Source organism: Equus quagga, chromosome 3 (assembly GCF_021613505.1).
Source record: "Equus quagga isolate Etosha38 chromosome 3, UCLA_HA_Equagga_1.0, whole genome shotgun sequence".
Classification (NCBI taxonomy): Eukaryota; Metazoa; Chordata; class Mammalia; order Perissodactyla; family Equidae; genus Equus; species Equus quagga.
The window spans coordinates 9,306,049-9,323,378 of NC_060269.1; the positions used below are offsets into that span (position 1 = coordinate 9,306,049).

Below are 17,330 nucleotides of genomic sequence, written 5' to 3' on the forward strand. Positions count from 1 at the left end.
TAAGATCAGTGGAAAAATTCAAGATCAAAAGTTAATACTGAGAGGTGTTGTGGCGTATTTGGTAGGACTTCAGACTCTGGAGCAAGACTTCCAGGATTCAAATAACTTTCTGGACACGTGACCTTGGGCAAGTTACTTAAACCCAATGCATCTCTGCCACTTCTTCTGTCAAATGGAGTATGAGAGCACCCACGACTTAGGTTGTTTTGAGGATTTGAGTGAAAACCTGCAGAACACGAAGGTTCTTAGTCTTATTAGAACACTAAGTATTCTTTGGTTCTAAGTATTCTTAGAACACTAAGAATAACGCTGTGCACAGAGTAGGTTGTAAAAAAAGTATTTTTCATTATTGTTGCTTTTTTACCTATTGCTTTGTTGTTAAAATGTTCATTTTAGCACTTCAATTCCATTCATGACTATGGCATTCTTATTTCATTTCTTTTTCAGTCAAATTATCCCACCGCAATAAATACACTAAAGCTATCTTTAAATTATCAATCCTCTGGCAAAAAATCTTAAAAATTTAAAATCCAATCATTTTCATTTCCAAAAACAGTTGCATATAGGCATGCAGTTTACATTTAGGGTGAACTGTTTAAATATTTCAATTTAGTCCTGTAAGGCTATCGTTTTGGTTGCCTTAATGAACATACACTTCAGCCCCAATGCTTGAATGAGAGATTCGAATACATAGGTACAGCTTTCTTACTTGTGGCTAAAAATTTTCTACATACCTACACGGGTGCACACACACATATGCATGCACAGCACATGCACACACACATCAGAATGGACAGAGTTCAGATATGACATTCCTCTTTATCTCAGCTGCTTGATTATTCTCTTTTATAGGGATGCAAATGATATGATTGTGTCACTGTTGCAAGGCTCGTAATGAGGTATGGAATATTAGTGATAAAAAAAGTTAGCAGGCAAATGCATAGGTGTATATTCACACATATATGTATATATTTGTATAGGAAGCAATACTTTTATCTTTTCATAGCTATCCATCCACCTGAGCCGTTACTGTCACTGATGAACAGGGCTATTTTTTAAACCTGCTTGAATAGTGTTAATGATATTAAACTGTATTATTGCCCTCAGTGCTTACTCTCGTACTTGCATTTGAATAGCAAAGCAAATTCAATAATACCATTGCAAATGGGATGCAGTATATTTGACAACTTTCTGCGATGGGTTTATTGCTGCAACAAAGAGTTTCAAGCTAATCATGATATGACAGCTTTTTAAGTCTGGATGAGCTAGATAGCCTAGGAAGACATTTGGTCTTTCTATGTCCTGTTTTCCAATTTAGGAAACAATTCACTTCGCTTCCTGTTCAATTTTATTACTTTGTTCTGAGATTTTAAAACATAGTTTAACTTTACCACCTCTCACTTATTTTTTTCTTTTCTTTTTCTTCCCTGTTTTTACATTTTAAGATGTTGAAATCAAGATGTGCTTTTCCATAGCAGAAAACAAAGCTTTGAGCTGATTTCTCCTGCGTTGAGGTAAATGCAAAGATGTTTGAAAGCAGCATTTTCAGAGCCTATTTCAATTTCAAGATCTCTTTCAATTCCTTTTTTTCAGTAGTAATAGTACAAAGTGCAATTGCACTCCACGGGAACTCCAAACTTTTTTAAAAAGTAGAACAGTAAGAAAGGCTTAGAATTAAATTATATAAACTTAGCAGGTAACAAAAATTAATTGTACTTTTTTATTTAAAAAAAATGGTTTCATAGAGTCAGAACAGATGAGTAGCTGACACCATGGAAAGAGTTCTTAAATTGCAAATACACACATTCAAAATTAGATTTATTGAGGCCAGGAACCAAGAACATACATTTTTTCCCATTAGCACATAGTACTGACTGAACAGAAAATTGTTATAACCTTTCTTAGTGTGATGAAAAGTAACCATCCAAAATATAATAACTTCATCCCCAACAACGAAAGTGAGACAAACCAACCAATCAATCTATTTCTTCTGATTATAACAGTAAGTAAAGTCAGACTGGATCATAACCAAAGTGAAGAAATCAGAAATTGATTGGAAGGGATATTAAGTTGGGTATGAAATTAGCATTAAAATCTGAGGGAATAAATAAAAGTTGTATTTTGCCCCATTGCTCACAGAACCCCAACCACATACCTATTGATGCCCATAGCTCCTCATTCTCCCATGTCGTTCCCTTCATTAGGGGATCGGTTTCCTATCAAATACATGTGACCATACTGGGATGCGATATTGTACAATGAGAATCACAAAGAGAGACATTTGGCTTTCCAGTGAGCTGAGAATAAATACAGACATGCATAGACCAAGGACAGACATCGAAAAATGTCCAAGTTATAGACAACACTATTAACCTGTGGAATATAATGATTTTTCCTTATAAAACTCTTCTAAGGAAAGCTTTTAGAAGACCATCTCTCTTTTCATTCCCTTTTCTAATCTATCACTATCTTGTGTTTCATCAAAGTTTCTTTCTTTAAATAGGGGTACATTTGTGCAGTTATTCCTCTCTGCACTAACTCCAGAAATTAGACACAGCCATTTCAAAGTTTTCTAAGATTTTTAATTAGGAATTACTAAGGGAAATAAATTCCAAAAAGGCACATAAAGGGAAGTCACAAGAAATCTTTTTTTTTAAATTAAAGTATAACTCACCTACAACATCCTATTAGGTTCAGGTGTACATCATAGTGACTTGACATTTATATACATTATGAAATGATCACCATGATAAGTCTAGTTATCATCTGTCACCACACAAAGTTATTACAATATTATTGACCATATTCCCTGTGCTGTACACTACATCCCATGATTTATTTTATAACTGGAAGCTTGTACCTCTTAATCTATTTTGCCCACCCCCTCAACCCCTCCCCGCTCTGGGAACCACCGGTTTGCTTCCTACATCTGTGAGTCTGTTTCTGTTTTCTTTATTCACCCGTTTTGTTTTTTAGATTCCACATACATATAAATGAAATTATATGATACCTGTCTATCTCAGTCTGACTTATTTCACGTAGCATAATATCCTCTAGGTCCGTCTGTGTTGTCACAAATGGAAAGATTTCATTCTTTTTTATGGCTGATTAATATTCCATCATATATATATATATATATACACCACAATTTCTTTGTCTATTCATCTATCAATGGATACTTTCGCTTCCATATCTTGAAACCACAAGAAATCTTAAAACTTTTATAATAGCCTTCCTGGAATTCACCCAATCTTACTAGGTTAACTCTCCCTAAAGCTTCCGTATAGGAATGACTTGGCATGTCTTATCTTGAGAGTTATTATCACTAAATCTCTAAAATCCTGTTATTTCAAGCATTGTCTTTTGTGTTTCCTCAGATGTTTCCCCTTCCAACTTCCCCAGACTTTCCATATAAAAAAAAATTCTTAATTGTTTATATCTTATGTCATAAGTGACAAATTCAACATGGTAACAAATACTGACTACTTTGGTACACAAATCATTCAAATAGAATTCATTTATACTCCAGACTAATGCTACTTGGTTGTCAGTCAATACTATCCTACTTCGTTCTGTAAACTTGCTAGGTTTTATCTTCATTTGTGCTATTTGGTAAAAAAGTACAGTAAGGTTTATTGGCCCTTAGGATGAATAAATTTCAGCAGGGACATTCTTATGTCTCAGTTTGGTAAAACTCTTTGAAAGAGCAATTTATTGTAAATTACTATAACGTTTTTCACAGTGAAAATACAAAATACATTTTTATTCTAAAAGGTCAATGCAGTCTTCTTTAAGCATCTATAAATGCTTGAGTTGCAGTCAAATATACTATAATTGACAGTGTGAGAAATTTAAAAACAAAATTTAAGTTTAAAATAGTTATGCATACAGAAACTAAAATCTCATTTAAATATTCAAATATTCAAATAGGATAGGAATTTAATATTTGAAACAGAGTTTATAGTTTAAAACTTATGTCTTGAATGTGAGAAGTAACAGGAAGCAAATTGTGAGGGTCCATCTTAGGTATATATTAAATATTGTTCTGGCGGATGGTATATATTTGAGAATTTATGTAATATGGAATGACATTTTTTTCTAGCAGCAATATTCATACGAACATTTTTCCACACACAGAAAAAATGTTATTTGTTATTTTATTTCATTGTAGGCCCAATGCAGCATTTGTAAGAGTGGGAATTCCTCAAAATAATAAACAAATTAGGCAATCTATAACATAAATAATGTAAGCAAATTTCATCCTTTAAATTAGTATTTTAAAGTGAATTCTAATTGAATTGAAATAAGATTTTGGAATATTGCCTCCCTATTAAAAATATGTGAAATAGTCCAAAAGTTATGACTATTCTACTTATATGTGAAATAGTCCAAAAGTTATGACTATTCTACTTATATGTGAAATGAAACTTACATTGGCAAAACAAAAGTGGGTGTAGAAAAGCTTATGGAATTCCTTATGTATTTCATCTTATGTATGAAGTGTTTATTATGTGTAGTGGCTCATTCTGGAATATTATATTGAATAGAAAATGATAAAATAAAATAAGCATTAGAAAACCATTTATTTATTGAGTTCAATTTCATTTATAAAATTAATTGAGTAATTAATCATTGCACATTAGTACACAGATGGATAGGTATATAGTTCAATTTTTTTAAAAGAAAACTTAGATTATTCAAGGATAGAAGATATTTACCCCAATGTATGAGCTTTACATGTACAGATATTCTTAAGAAAGCAAAGATTTTCTTTTTAACTTATATTTATTTGGTGCTTTGTTTATTGCAACCTTCCTTTAAAAAGAAAAACAGATGCAGCAGATATAGTATGAACCCCATAAAGCATTTTGGGTATCAAATATTTTGTACAAAATATCATTTATAAGAGTTATTTGTAAGCAAATAAAATAATTATATTTCATTTGTAATACATTCAGGCTTAAAATCAAAAGAAAGGATGCTTGACAAATTGTGCCTGATCTTTCAATTATATATCTTTAGAAATTCTAAGAAAGCTTGGCTCTATAGCTCTAAAACTTCTATTTTTATGTAACTACAGTATTTTTGCATGTATTTTCTATAAATTATATTTATTTTATTATCTTAGATTAGAATTTCTTTATAATTATTACCATAATATTTAACTATCTTAATACCTGTTTAAGTTCAGCAAATAATTATTATCTTTTTTATTAAAATTTTTTTAAGATTGGTACATGTGCTAACATCTGTTGCCAATCTTTCTTTGTTTTTCCTTCTTCCCAAAGCCCCCCAGTACATAGTTGTATATTTTAGTTGTGGGTCCCTCTAGTTGTGCCACGTGGGATGCCACCTCAGCACGGCTTCATGAGTGGTGCCATGTCCGCACCCAGGATCTGAACCAGTGAAACCCTGGGCTGCCGAAGTGGAGCGTATGAACTTAACCACTCAGCCACAGGGCTGGCCCCCAAATAATCCTTAAAAGTGTTTAAATTACAGCCATTATGGAAAAAAATATGGAGGTTCTTGAAAAAATTAAAAGTAGGACTACTATATGATCTAGCAATCCCACTTCTGGGTTTTTATCCAAAGGATTTGAAATCAAGATTTTGAAGAAATCCCATGTTTATTGCAATGTTATTGACAATAGCCAAGATATGAAAACAATCTAAATGTGCATCAACAGATGAATGGGTAAAGAAAATGTGGTATACACATACAATGGAATATTATTCAGCCTTGAAAAAGAAGCAAATCCTGCCATTTGTGACGATGTGGAGGGACCTGGAGGATGTTGTGCTAAGTGAAAATGCCAGACACAGAAACAGAAATACGGTATGATCTCACTTAAATGTGGAATCTAAAATAGTCAGACTCATAGAAGCTGAGAGTAGAATGGGGTTGCCAGAGGCTGTGGGGAGGGGGACATGGGAAGGTGATGGTCAAAGGGTACAAAGTTTCAGTTATGCAAGATAAATAAGTTGTGGAGATCCATCATACAGCATAGTACTTATAGCTAACAATACTGTAGTCTATATTTAAAATTTACTAAGAGGGTAGATATTATTTAGGTGTTCTTACCACCACACCCCTCATGGTAATACTGATACTGATACTGATATTGATACGGATACTGATACTAAAGGAAGCGGAAGGAAACTTTGGCTGATAATGGATATGTGTATGTCCTTTTTGGTGGTGATGGTTTCATGGATATATTCTTATCCTCACACTCATCGAGTTTTATACATTAAATATATACAGCTTTCTACATGTCAATCATACCTTAATAAAGTGGTTAAAAATTTAAATATCATCAATGCCTTAACATTAGCAAATGTTAAATAGATAACTGTGAAAGTTTTAACTGTGGAATATGGACTTCAGAAACTATTTTTATTTTTGTTTTCTAACATCTAAATAAGTAGATCATTTTTTTCTTTTAAAAAGTATGTGCTATGAGGGGCTGGCCCCGTGGCTGAGTGGTTAAGTTCGTGTGCTCCGCTGCAGGCGGCCCAATGTTTCGTTAGTTCGAATCCTGGGCGCGGACATGGCACTGCTCATCAGACCACGCTGAGGCAGCGTCCCACATGCCACAACTAGAAGAATCCACAACGAAGAATACACAACTATGTACCGGGGGCCTTTGGGGAGAAAAAGGAAAAAATAAAATCTTTAAAAAAAAAAAAAAAAGTATGTGCTATGAAGTGATACATTCTAAACTCATAATACACATTTGAATCACACTGAATAGATCATAAAGGTTATACTAAATAATACCTCCCACAACTTTATTATAAACAATTGGAAAAAGTATTTCTGTTTTATATATTAGTATATTTCTGATGAGCACAGATGTTTTTTGTAGGTTTATTTTTCAAATCAAAGGGGTCAAACACCTAATGGTGACAATTTTCATATTTTACCATGGGAACTTATATTAGGTAATTAGGTAGGTAAATTAGGAACTGTGATCTCAGTTTAAAGAAAATCAGTTTAAATTACTGCATTTCATAAAATATAAGATGCTATCAATTAAAAGACATACCCTAATGTCTGAGATGCTAAAATATGAAACTAAATGTGAATCTTAGAATTGATGAAATACGGTAATCAAATTATTGAAAAAATCAAAGGAAACTTTTTTCTTAAACTGTCCATTATCAAGTAAATTAGCTAATTTTTACAAAGTGTCAGGCATTTTTCTCGTGTTATTCATGGATTAAATAATTTAATCTTCACAGCAACTTGTTGAATATGTACTATTATTAGATTCCACTCTACAAATGAAGAAAGTGTGGCGCCTAACAGTAAGTAAGTTGCACAAGATTATAGTCAATGACTGGTAGAGCCAGGAATCAATCCTTTCCTCAAAACTAATGTTTCCAAGGATGATTTTCACCTACCAAAGATAATGGTCTTTGCTTTTTCCACCCAAATCAAGTAAAACACATGCTCATGTCCAGAAAACAGGCAACTTGTATTCAGATCAGGTTTGTTCAGAGCAGAATTTTAAAATTGGGATAGAGTATCTTCTCATCATTCAGTTTCTATGCCAGGAAAAGAACACTCTGTTTCTCTGTTTTGTAAAGAAAAAGACTAATCATCCCTAAAAAAGATGATTTGAGATCTTGCTTCTGTTGCTACTTTTGACAAATCAACTGCCAGTCTTTTTTTTTTTTTTTCTGCAGGAGGAGTAATCTGTCTTGTGTTATTTTGTGTGATTATAATGTATGTAGCAGGGATTTATTTTTCATTTATTCTGCTTCAGACTTTTTGCAAGGAGGCTTTCTGAATTGGAGAATTATCACTCATTGATTTTGAAAAAGTCACAGCTATTATTTTTTGAATATTGCATCTCTATTATCTTCTTATGGAGGTTTTATTAGATTTATTAGTAAAAACTAAGATTGTCAGACTACATTAAAAAACAATATCAACTACATGAATTTATATTCTGTTATCAGAGCCACAACTAAGTTCATAGGACACAGACGTTAATTTTCTCAAGTGTACTAATAATGTATTATGATTATTGAAGTAGAATATTCATTTCTCAGGAAATCAATGCTGAGGTATTTAGAGATGAAATTTGATTCTTTGCAACTTAATTTCAAAGCAATTAAAAATAAGAAAACTTGAAAAAATATAATGGTCATTAAGTACAAAAGAAGCTATTCAGCCTCATAAATAATCAGGAAAATGAAAATAACTCATATACAATTTTACACCCACCAAAGATCCAAAAATTTAAAAATCTGACAATACCAACATTGGAGAGGAGAAACACTATAAAGAAATTAAGTTTAGTGACCTATAGTTATAAGCATCAATGTGGATGAATCTCAGAAGTAAAAGTAAGGGAAAAAAATTGCAGAGATTATGTATGGTAGCACTCAAAATTCAAGATACCAGTCAACTCTCCAGTAGAAATATTGGTGTGTGATTGGAAAAGCAGTGGTGATATTCTAGATCTTAAGCTGAATGGTGTGTACAAGACTGTTGTTCTTATTATAATCCTTTAAACTATAGATATTCATTATATATACTCTTTAGAATGTATGAAATGTTTCAAAAGTATAATAATAAAGGACACATCAGAGGAGTATTTGATTTATTTGGGAAAAAAAAAAAAGAAAATTGTGGATGGAAATTATCAATCCCAACGAAGAGCTAGAGAGCTAGGTTCAGAGTTGACCCAAAAAATGATAAATTGAATGAAAATAAAATACAATGTCTGTACTGCTTCAACAGCTTAATCTATTTTTTGAAAAATAATCATAATACATTCTAGCTGCCTCAGGATTATATAACCAAGGTGGTTTTCTAATTTAATCCAGAACACACTGTATTTCTACAGGGAGTATAAAAGGAGAAAGTTTTGTTTTCCTCTTTAGTCATTTTTTAGATGTGAAACCATTTTGTGGTATCTTTTGATAATTATCATAACAGAACACAGTGGCTTTAGCTGAAGAGGCTTATTATAGTCTGAGCCAATTAACTGGCTAATTAATTAATCACTATTTATATCATCACAGAGAATGACAAAACCAATGAGGAAACATCCCCACAAACATCCCCGGGCTTTTAAGGCATTAACCATGAGACTTAAGGACTCGGATACAACCACTGTAGGGGTTGCTTTTCCAGCTTGGTGAGACTCTGCCAGCTTCGTGGCTGTTACCAAAAGTGCTTCTATTATTTTCTTTCCCATGGAGACAATTGCTGCATCTCGAGTAGCAAAATGAAGCTTATGGACTTTAAGCATGTTCTTCCCCTGGTGCATCCAGAGATTGCTCTCCGCTCAGTAATTATCCTCCACTGTAAACTAACCGAGTGAGCACTCATGTTGGTGTTAGACCCAGTACTGTTTAGCCTGTTTCAAGTGCAAATGAATTCAGGGAATGTCTAATCTTAAATTAAAATCTAATTTGTATATAAAAAGCTTTAAAAATTATTCTGAGCAGAAAATCCTCACTTGGTAACAGGTCTTGTTTTAAAATATGCTTTTTAAAGGAGTAACAATGATTGATAGTCAGAAAACAGCTTTAAATGAAAGTACACCTCTAAACTCCTTGTTTCTAAGAAAAAATAGACCTGTTCACAATAAACACTGTCATGGAAAACATAAACACACAAAAACTAAATAAAATTCTCTCAGCAGAATATAATTTCTGGGCACAATAACTAAAAATGAGGATTTGGCTTCCTTGTTCTCTAGATCCTTAAACCCTATACATAACTCCAAATTTCAGGAATATTTATGACATTGAGTCACTTGGTACATCTCACAGTCATGTTAGGAGGGGATCATACTGCAATTCTAGTTAATCAAGCAGTCATAAATAAGAAGGAAAAAATTTCAAAATGCCCAATTCCAGGTGAATGATTGCGCCCTCTTGGTTGCAAGAACACAATGCTGTCCTCAGTAGCACTCCTTTAAATTTCATTTCTCTGAGGACTGCCAGTGCTTACTGAGCTTTCAGGCTTTCCTCCTTATGACACATGAGAGGCTATGGGGATGGCTACTATGCTGGGGTGTGGAACAATTTTCCTCTATACGAAGCTAACTTGCCATGACCTTGAGTTTATTACAGGATATCCAAAATGATGCATTCAACCTGTTTTCCTTCTTTGATTCATTTCCCTTTAGTGATAATCACTAAAATTAAGATTGATGATTTCTAAATCTATAGTGCCACCTCTGACGGTGTCCGAAAATCTAGACTTACTTTTTTAAATGCCTACATCTGTATGTCCTGTGTTGTCGTTAGATCTTAAACCAAACTCCTCATCTTCCTAGACCAATTCTGCATATGTTAATGGACAAACTCAGGCTAAAACTGTAACGGCACCACGTCTCCTCCTTCTGCTCTTCTCCATTGAGTATGTGCCCAAATCCTGTCAATTCCACTTGTGCACAGGCTCTCCCAGTCTCCCCTTTCCATCTTGACTGTACTGAGCCAAGCTGAGTCAATCTTACAGACCAGGCTCCGTTCTAGCAACTTTCCACTTCTTATGTCATTCAGGACCACCATAATGCTAAGATTTGCGTTGCTTTACATTGGTGTTACAGATCTACAATCTGAGAATTGGAGAGGTTCATAAATATGTTCAAGGTTAACTAGTAAGCGTTGGCACTGAGATTCAAACCCAAACTCAAGCCGCTGTGTTCTAAAAGGGAGCTTACACATTCAAGAAGACAGTCTGGGTTTGTTTTTTGCTCTACCACTGATTAGCTAGACAAGTATCCTAATATTGTGAAGCCTCATTTTATTCATTCAGAAAATGTATAAAATATTTCCTCTCGTTGTTGTATTAAATGATATACTGCCTGTTCATGATTAGCACAGTACTTAGTGTATACTAATATGTCAAATAAATACTATTTTAAAAAATGTAATAATTATTATGCTTATGTGGGTGTAATAGGTTCTTTTTAACAGATCTCCTCAAAAACATCGCCCTGGTTCAAATAATGTATTTTTCTTCATTCCCAGCTCTGATCACGTCCCTTTCTGGCTTAAAATCTTCAATGACTCAAATGGTATCTTTCTGTCAACAGAGCTCTGTATTATGGCCACAACAACATCTTCAGCATTTAATCCCACTACTATTTCTTATTCACTTTATCATCTGACCAACCTGGGCCATTTACTGTTATCAAAAATGTCCTGATAGTTTCAGCCAAATCTCAGCTTGAGCTGATTCACTGGCCAAGAATATCCTTCCCCATCTTGATTCGCTAGTGTTCTGCCAGACCGTCACAGAGCACTCAAATTCTACTTGCTCCAGGAAATTGCCCTAATTCCAACAAAACATATATTGTCACCCTTTCTTTGTTCCCATTGTCCACAATAATTTTATCAGGGCATATATTGCACTTGCAATGCAATGCAGATAATTATGAATATGTCTTGCCTAACTACTGAAATCAAGAACGGAATAGTTTTTTTATTTGTGTAAACTCTATAATAAAAAGCGATATACAGAGCCCATAGATGAGAAATTAATGATTTGGGCTCTGAATTAAATTGTATTATGTTCATACATAAAATGTAAATGTTTTTAGTTGAATGCCCAATTTGGAAGGGATATTACTGGCATATATTTCCTTATTTTTTTCACTCATAATTTAAAAGTGCACACTTTTATATAATCTTGGCATTTTTTTTTAAGTAGAGAAAGACCCTATTTTCTTTGATAAAGGAATCTGTTTTGGAACAGACAGTTTTGCCTTCTACTGACAAAGTTAAATGTATGGTACCTCTTGAAAGAACTCAGAAGAAAATAAAATTTTGAACATTTACATTGAGATTTTAAATAAAAGAAGGAAAATTATGATTAAATATATCCTGTGTGCTGGCTGTTCTCTTCCAAGTATTTCTGAGTTTGTCTAAGGTCACTACTGAATCAAAATACATTATATGGAGCCTTTCTTTTCAGCTAAGCCAAACTCTACTTACAAAAATATTTTGACACAATGATTCTAACTATGTTTAGATAGAAAATGAACCTTTCTTATTAAAAGCCTCTGATAGTGCCTGCTTTTCTTTTTTGAATCAATTAAGCATCGTCAATTAGTGTATCTAATTCTTGCAGCTGGGCACCTAAGGATTCCATGAGGTACTAAACGTAATCCTTCCCCGGAGAGCTATGAAGTCCTAGGTCAGTGCAGGCTGCAGTTCAAGAAAGTCTTGCTGATGGCTCCTCTCTCATGTACAGGATTATTGTGACTGAGCTCCTCCCTTCCAAGTTCCCTGTCAAGTCCTCTATGTTGTCACATGTCCTCTATCTTGTGACAACTTCATGTTATCTTTGATAAACTCTTATCCCATCTGTCTGGGATTGCACTGCCCAGCTCTTATTCTACGCTTATTGATCGCATGCTGGCTTACCTGCCTAGAAACTGTCAAAGAACTTTCAGACGCTGCTTGCTTGCCTGACTGGCCATCCATCCAACTCCTATTGCTTGGACTGCTCTGCATTACTGAAGCTATAGTGGTTGCTACGAATCAAATCTGGATTTCATCTACCACATACCACCCTTCCATTTTCGGCTCCCTTTTTGATAGAAACTCCATTCAGTCTAAGATATCAAGAATTCTAAAAACATGTTTTTCTGTTATTGTGTCAAATATAACAAACCTGCTTCAATTACAGTCATAAAATGCTAGAAAACTAATCTTTTCAATTTCTAATGTAGCCTCTCACCTTCTGTGTTGATGTTCATAGCACCAATAATTTCCTATTATCTTAGGTCACAATTTTAGAAATCATGAAATTTTTTCTCTTTTTCTCCTCCCATCTTATTCAAATTAGTAACCAAGGTTTAAAATTTTCCTTCTCTGATAAATTTCTTCTTTCGTATTCATAGCAACTTGGCTCCTGTTAAATGTGGTAATTTCCACACAAGTTAGAACCGGGATTTTATTTACATATTTAAATTAATAACTTAAAAACTTTTCTCAAATATTTCAATCACCTTTCCTTGGTTAAAAAAGGCTTTCGAATAGCGATGGGAGCTAATCAAAGCTCAGTTCACCTGTATTTCAAGACCCTCTATTAACTGGCTTCTTTATATCTATTAATTTAACATCTTTGTTTTAGTCATTCAGTTTACACAATTTATTATTTTTTCTCTTTAAATCTTTGAACATACGATTTTCAACTCAGAAAATATGTAGTAGTCAAATAAATGGATGAAAACATCCAGGTTAAGCTATTGCTAAATTGCTTTATCTGGATCAAGCCTTAATACCAGTCTAGGTAGAGAGCCTTTAAAAACACTATGTGGGGAAAAAAAATCAAACTCATTAGCCTTCTAGCCACTTATCTTCTACTCCAGGTTTACAACATAGTTTTGCTTTTTTTTCTTTTTTCCTAGTTTTGCCCCATACTCAAAATACACAAACCACTTGTTTTGAGACAATGCTCCAAACTTTAAATTATTCTTTCTTAACGTAGTAAATCAATTCTGTGACTAATTAGTTCTGCACTCACCAAACATTCAAAGGCAGTATAATAATTGTCAATTAAATGTTTTCAAATTACGTCTAAGGCTGCTTATTACGTACTTTGGGACGTAATTGAATGTATGAGAAAAACTGTCTCATCACCTAATTTTGGAGTTGCCTCATGCACATGAAGATGCTAAGTGAGAGTTAAGGTCAGGGATTACTCAGGGACTCAGTTTAAACAGAAATCACCGTTTACTGGGGTCATTAGGGGATGTGTCATCTTCTCATAAGAAGTAGGACTTGAGATAGCTCTTGAAATGTGGGTAGATTCAGGAAAAGTATTTTAATCAAGGCATAGAAGCTGAGAAAGGAGGTCAAGGTAGCCATGAGCAAGCCAGAGATGAGGAAGAGCCGGGGGGCTAGCCCAACAGAAACATGTACAGTGAGAAGTAGTCAGAATAGAGGTTGAAAAGATAAACTGAGTTGGATCATATATGATCTTAAAATAAGAAGTTTGGAGTTATGAGGCAGATAATATCTTAAATATAGTCATATATAGTAGATTTTCAAGAATAAATGGATGCATTTCCTCAAGAAATATAAAGACATAAAAATGCTAATAATAATGTTTTGTTGCCAACGGAGAGAATAACAACCAGTCACAGAACGATTAAAGCACCAAAATTATTGTTATCATCATTAATGAATCCAATTTCATTACCCACGAGGAAGCTTACATTCACCATGTCCATGTTTTTCAAAAGCCTCATTGGGAAAGAGTATTTATTCTGTCTTAGGGAAAGTATGAAAAAAGAATATATTATCTTAATTCTACCCAATTTCTATGACTACACCAAGTTTTCCAACCAAGGGTAAAGCATCGTCCATAGAACTTGAGTAGTGAGCTGCAAGAAGCCTTTTCAAATTAAATTATTAATTGTCAGACGGCCCTTTATTATTTTATCTTTCCCTAAAAATACATAATTTCCCAACTGATATCACTTTTGAAATGAACATTACATACGTGTAATTAAGGCCATTATGAAAACAAGAGTTGCTTTCAAACCAAGAAAGAATAAGTTCAAGTGTATAAGACACCACCCTAACTAGTCTGAGCTCATCTTGCTAACAGAGCATTAGATGTAGAGGAAGTATTTTCTGATCGCCTTGAGGACCACACAATGTTACCAGGTCAAAGCATGATCATTTTTTCTGATTTCGTTGATAGCTAACACTTCACAGCCTTTCAAAATACAATGTTTCTACAATTTTGTATACATGAGTAGTTTTTCTCTTATATCTTGAGGTTTTAGATACACAATTAAATTTTGTTAACAATTGGTTGACAGTTATTGAAACTGCTTGAGCTTAATTTTGCTTGCCTTGGAAATGGACATATTAATTTCTATCTCAGTGGCTTTAGTTGAAGGAAGCCATGATGAAATAATACAAAGCATGCAAGGTTATAAAAGAAGCTAGGTATACGGTAGCTTAGGTCTGACAGAAAGCATGTAGTGGAAAGGATATGGGTTTTCAAGTTCAGTTAAAAAACTCATATCCTTCCTACTGCATCAAATGCTGTGCCTGAAAAATGTTAACTCTTTCCCAGTATGATCCAGACTCTCTATCTCAAAGTTGGAAAATGGGCTCAAATGAAAATATGCTAATTCATCTTTTGTCCATAGAGTAAGGTGGTGCTGCTGACAAAGGTATGTTTGAATTTGTTGTTAAATGCTCCAAGCTGTATGCTCCACACCTAACTGTGAGAGTGGCCTAGAGAGAGTCTAATCATAGACACAACCAAGAACTTTCAACCATGACGCTATAGTTTTCCTCAATTTGTTCTATTGAGAAACACTTTCTATTTCGAAATAATGTAGAAAGAGTGAGTGGCTACGCAATACGCTTGCTCTAGAAAATTGGGGGAGAGTTTGAGGGAGGATATAGTTCTCCTCATCCACCAGTGTATGACGATGTCTGACACTACCAGAAAAGGAACATGAGGATGAAGAAGATGTGCGTATCCAGGACTTTTCTACATATAACATAAAATTCCTTCCCACAAAGTCTTATGTGTTGAAAATATAAATAAAGTCAAAACAGAAATCAAATGTCAAAAACTGGGACTGTAATTTTTGTACTTGAAAACAGTATTTCCTATTGACCCATAAGTAATCTCAGAGGTTACCAGCCTCAAGTTCCAATCAAGTTTCTGATATTCTTTGATTAATGGTTCTGTAGGATAACCAGAAATAACACCAAAAAGAGCCCTAAAGAGTATTTTCTTCAAAGTGACAGTTAAGTTAGACTGTGTGTGTGTGTGTAGAGTATATATTAACATACATACGGACATATATACACACACTACATATATCTATAGATACATACAACCTTTCTGATTCTTTCTCTGCCTGTGACATTGCTTCTTCCTTGGTTAAATTTCAGTATTCTATCACTCTGTCCGGGGTTATGTCACTCTGAGAAGTCATCAGTGACCTTTGACTATTGTAGAAGTAGTGGTGAACAGCTAACTGTTTTTCTATGGAGAGTAAGTGAAATAGCTGAGTTCAAGCTGGAAAACTGTGTTAGGGCCAAAAAGAACTTTTTCAGATCATACAGTTTGTTAGACTGAAATTAGGAAACCCTCTTGTTTCAGGATTTAAGGGTAGGAATCACTTAGAGAACATTTTGAAGTACATGACCTTTCCCTAAGCTTATGATTTTGAAGTTAAAATAAAACTAGAGTTTATATTAATTAAAGAGGGATAGTAAATACAAAAAAGTAAGAAAAAAAAACCCCAGGAAAATCTATGCCCAAAATGAAATATTTGGATCCTAATCAAGTGATGCTTCATTCAGTGGTTCATTAAAAACAGAGTTCACTGATCCACATGTACTTTGAAAATTTTTAAAAGTGAACTTATTTCACTGCTTTTAATCATGTTTCATTATAGTAGTCACAAGGTCTTAGGATGGGGGAAAAGCCGTTATTTTGAAGTAGTATTGAGGTTTCATCCTCGGAGGATAAAAAGACTAACAGCAGAAGTTCAAAACAGATGACATGATCTTAAAATCTTTAGTTCCTTTATAATTATCAGTTATGTCCTATTATTTTTGTTTATATATTTGCCAATATTATTTGTCCACAGGATGAATTTAGTTGTATATAGGACAAGAGAGGCACAAGTGAGAATGTGGAATCAAGATGACAAAAGAGGGAATTATTCTCAGAATTACCTACCTAACCTAGTGTAACATATTCCACTTTTGCTTTATCTAATAGCAATGACAGGGTGAATTTGTTATACAGTCAATTTGATTATGACTCAGAAGTGCTACTAGTGACACTTCTGTGTTACCGCCAAACAATAGAATAAATTAAAAAGAGAGAGAGCAATGGAAGCCTCTGAGGTCAAGTCCAACACCACATTCCCTATAGGACTGTTTTTTTGTTCATATTTATATTTGAAAGTGTATGAACTTCTCACATCATCAAATATTATGCTTATTTGAGGGTATAGAAAGGTCTTGGGCTGCTTCTCCATCTTGTATTGCAACTACCACTGTGAAACTCAAGTAGGGCAGAGGGATCCATTCAGGGAGGAGTTCTATGCTCATATTAGTCTCACTGCTATAAACTGCCACATGCGCTAGAATAAGGGAGGCAGTTCTATAGGGTTTTACCTGGGATGGGCAAGGCCTGAGAAGAGGGAAGAGATTAAGTTCAAGTACTCCCTGGGATATTTTTGTTCTATTCCCCTCTGAAGCATCTAGTGTGTGTATGAGGAATGGTATTTTTTTTAATGCCTATTTTATGTCAAACCTACTGTATCTTAAAATTTTCAGTAATTAGAAATCTGAAATATTGAA

General features: G+C 33.9%; 1 protein-coding gene across 1 annotated transcript in view; it reads right to left on the reverse strand.

Annotated features, from left to right (window-relative positions):
- The window catches only part of NDST4 (N-deacetylase and N-sulfotransferase 4), a 223,467-nt gene that overhangs the window by 205,057 nt on the left and 1,080 nt on the right, over nt 1-17,330 (reverse strand). The gene's annotated exons all lie outside the window — the stretch shown is intronic.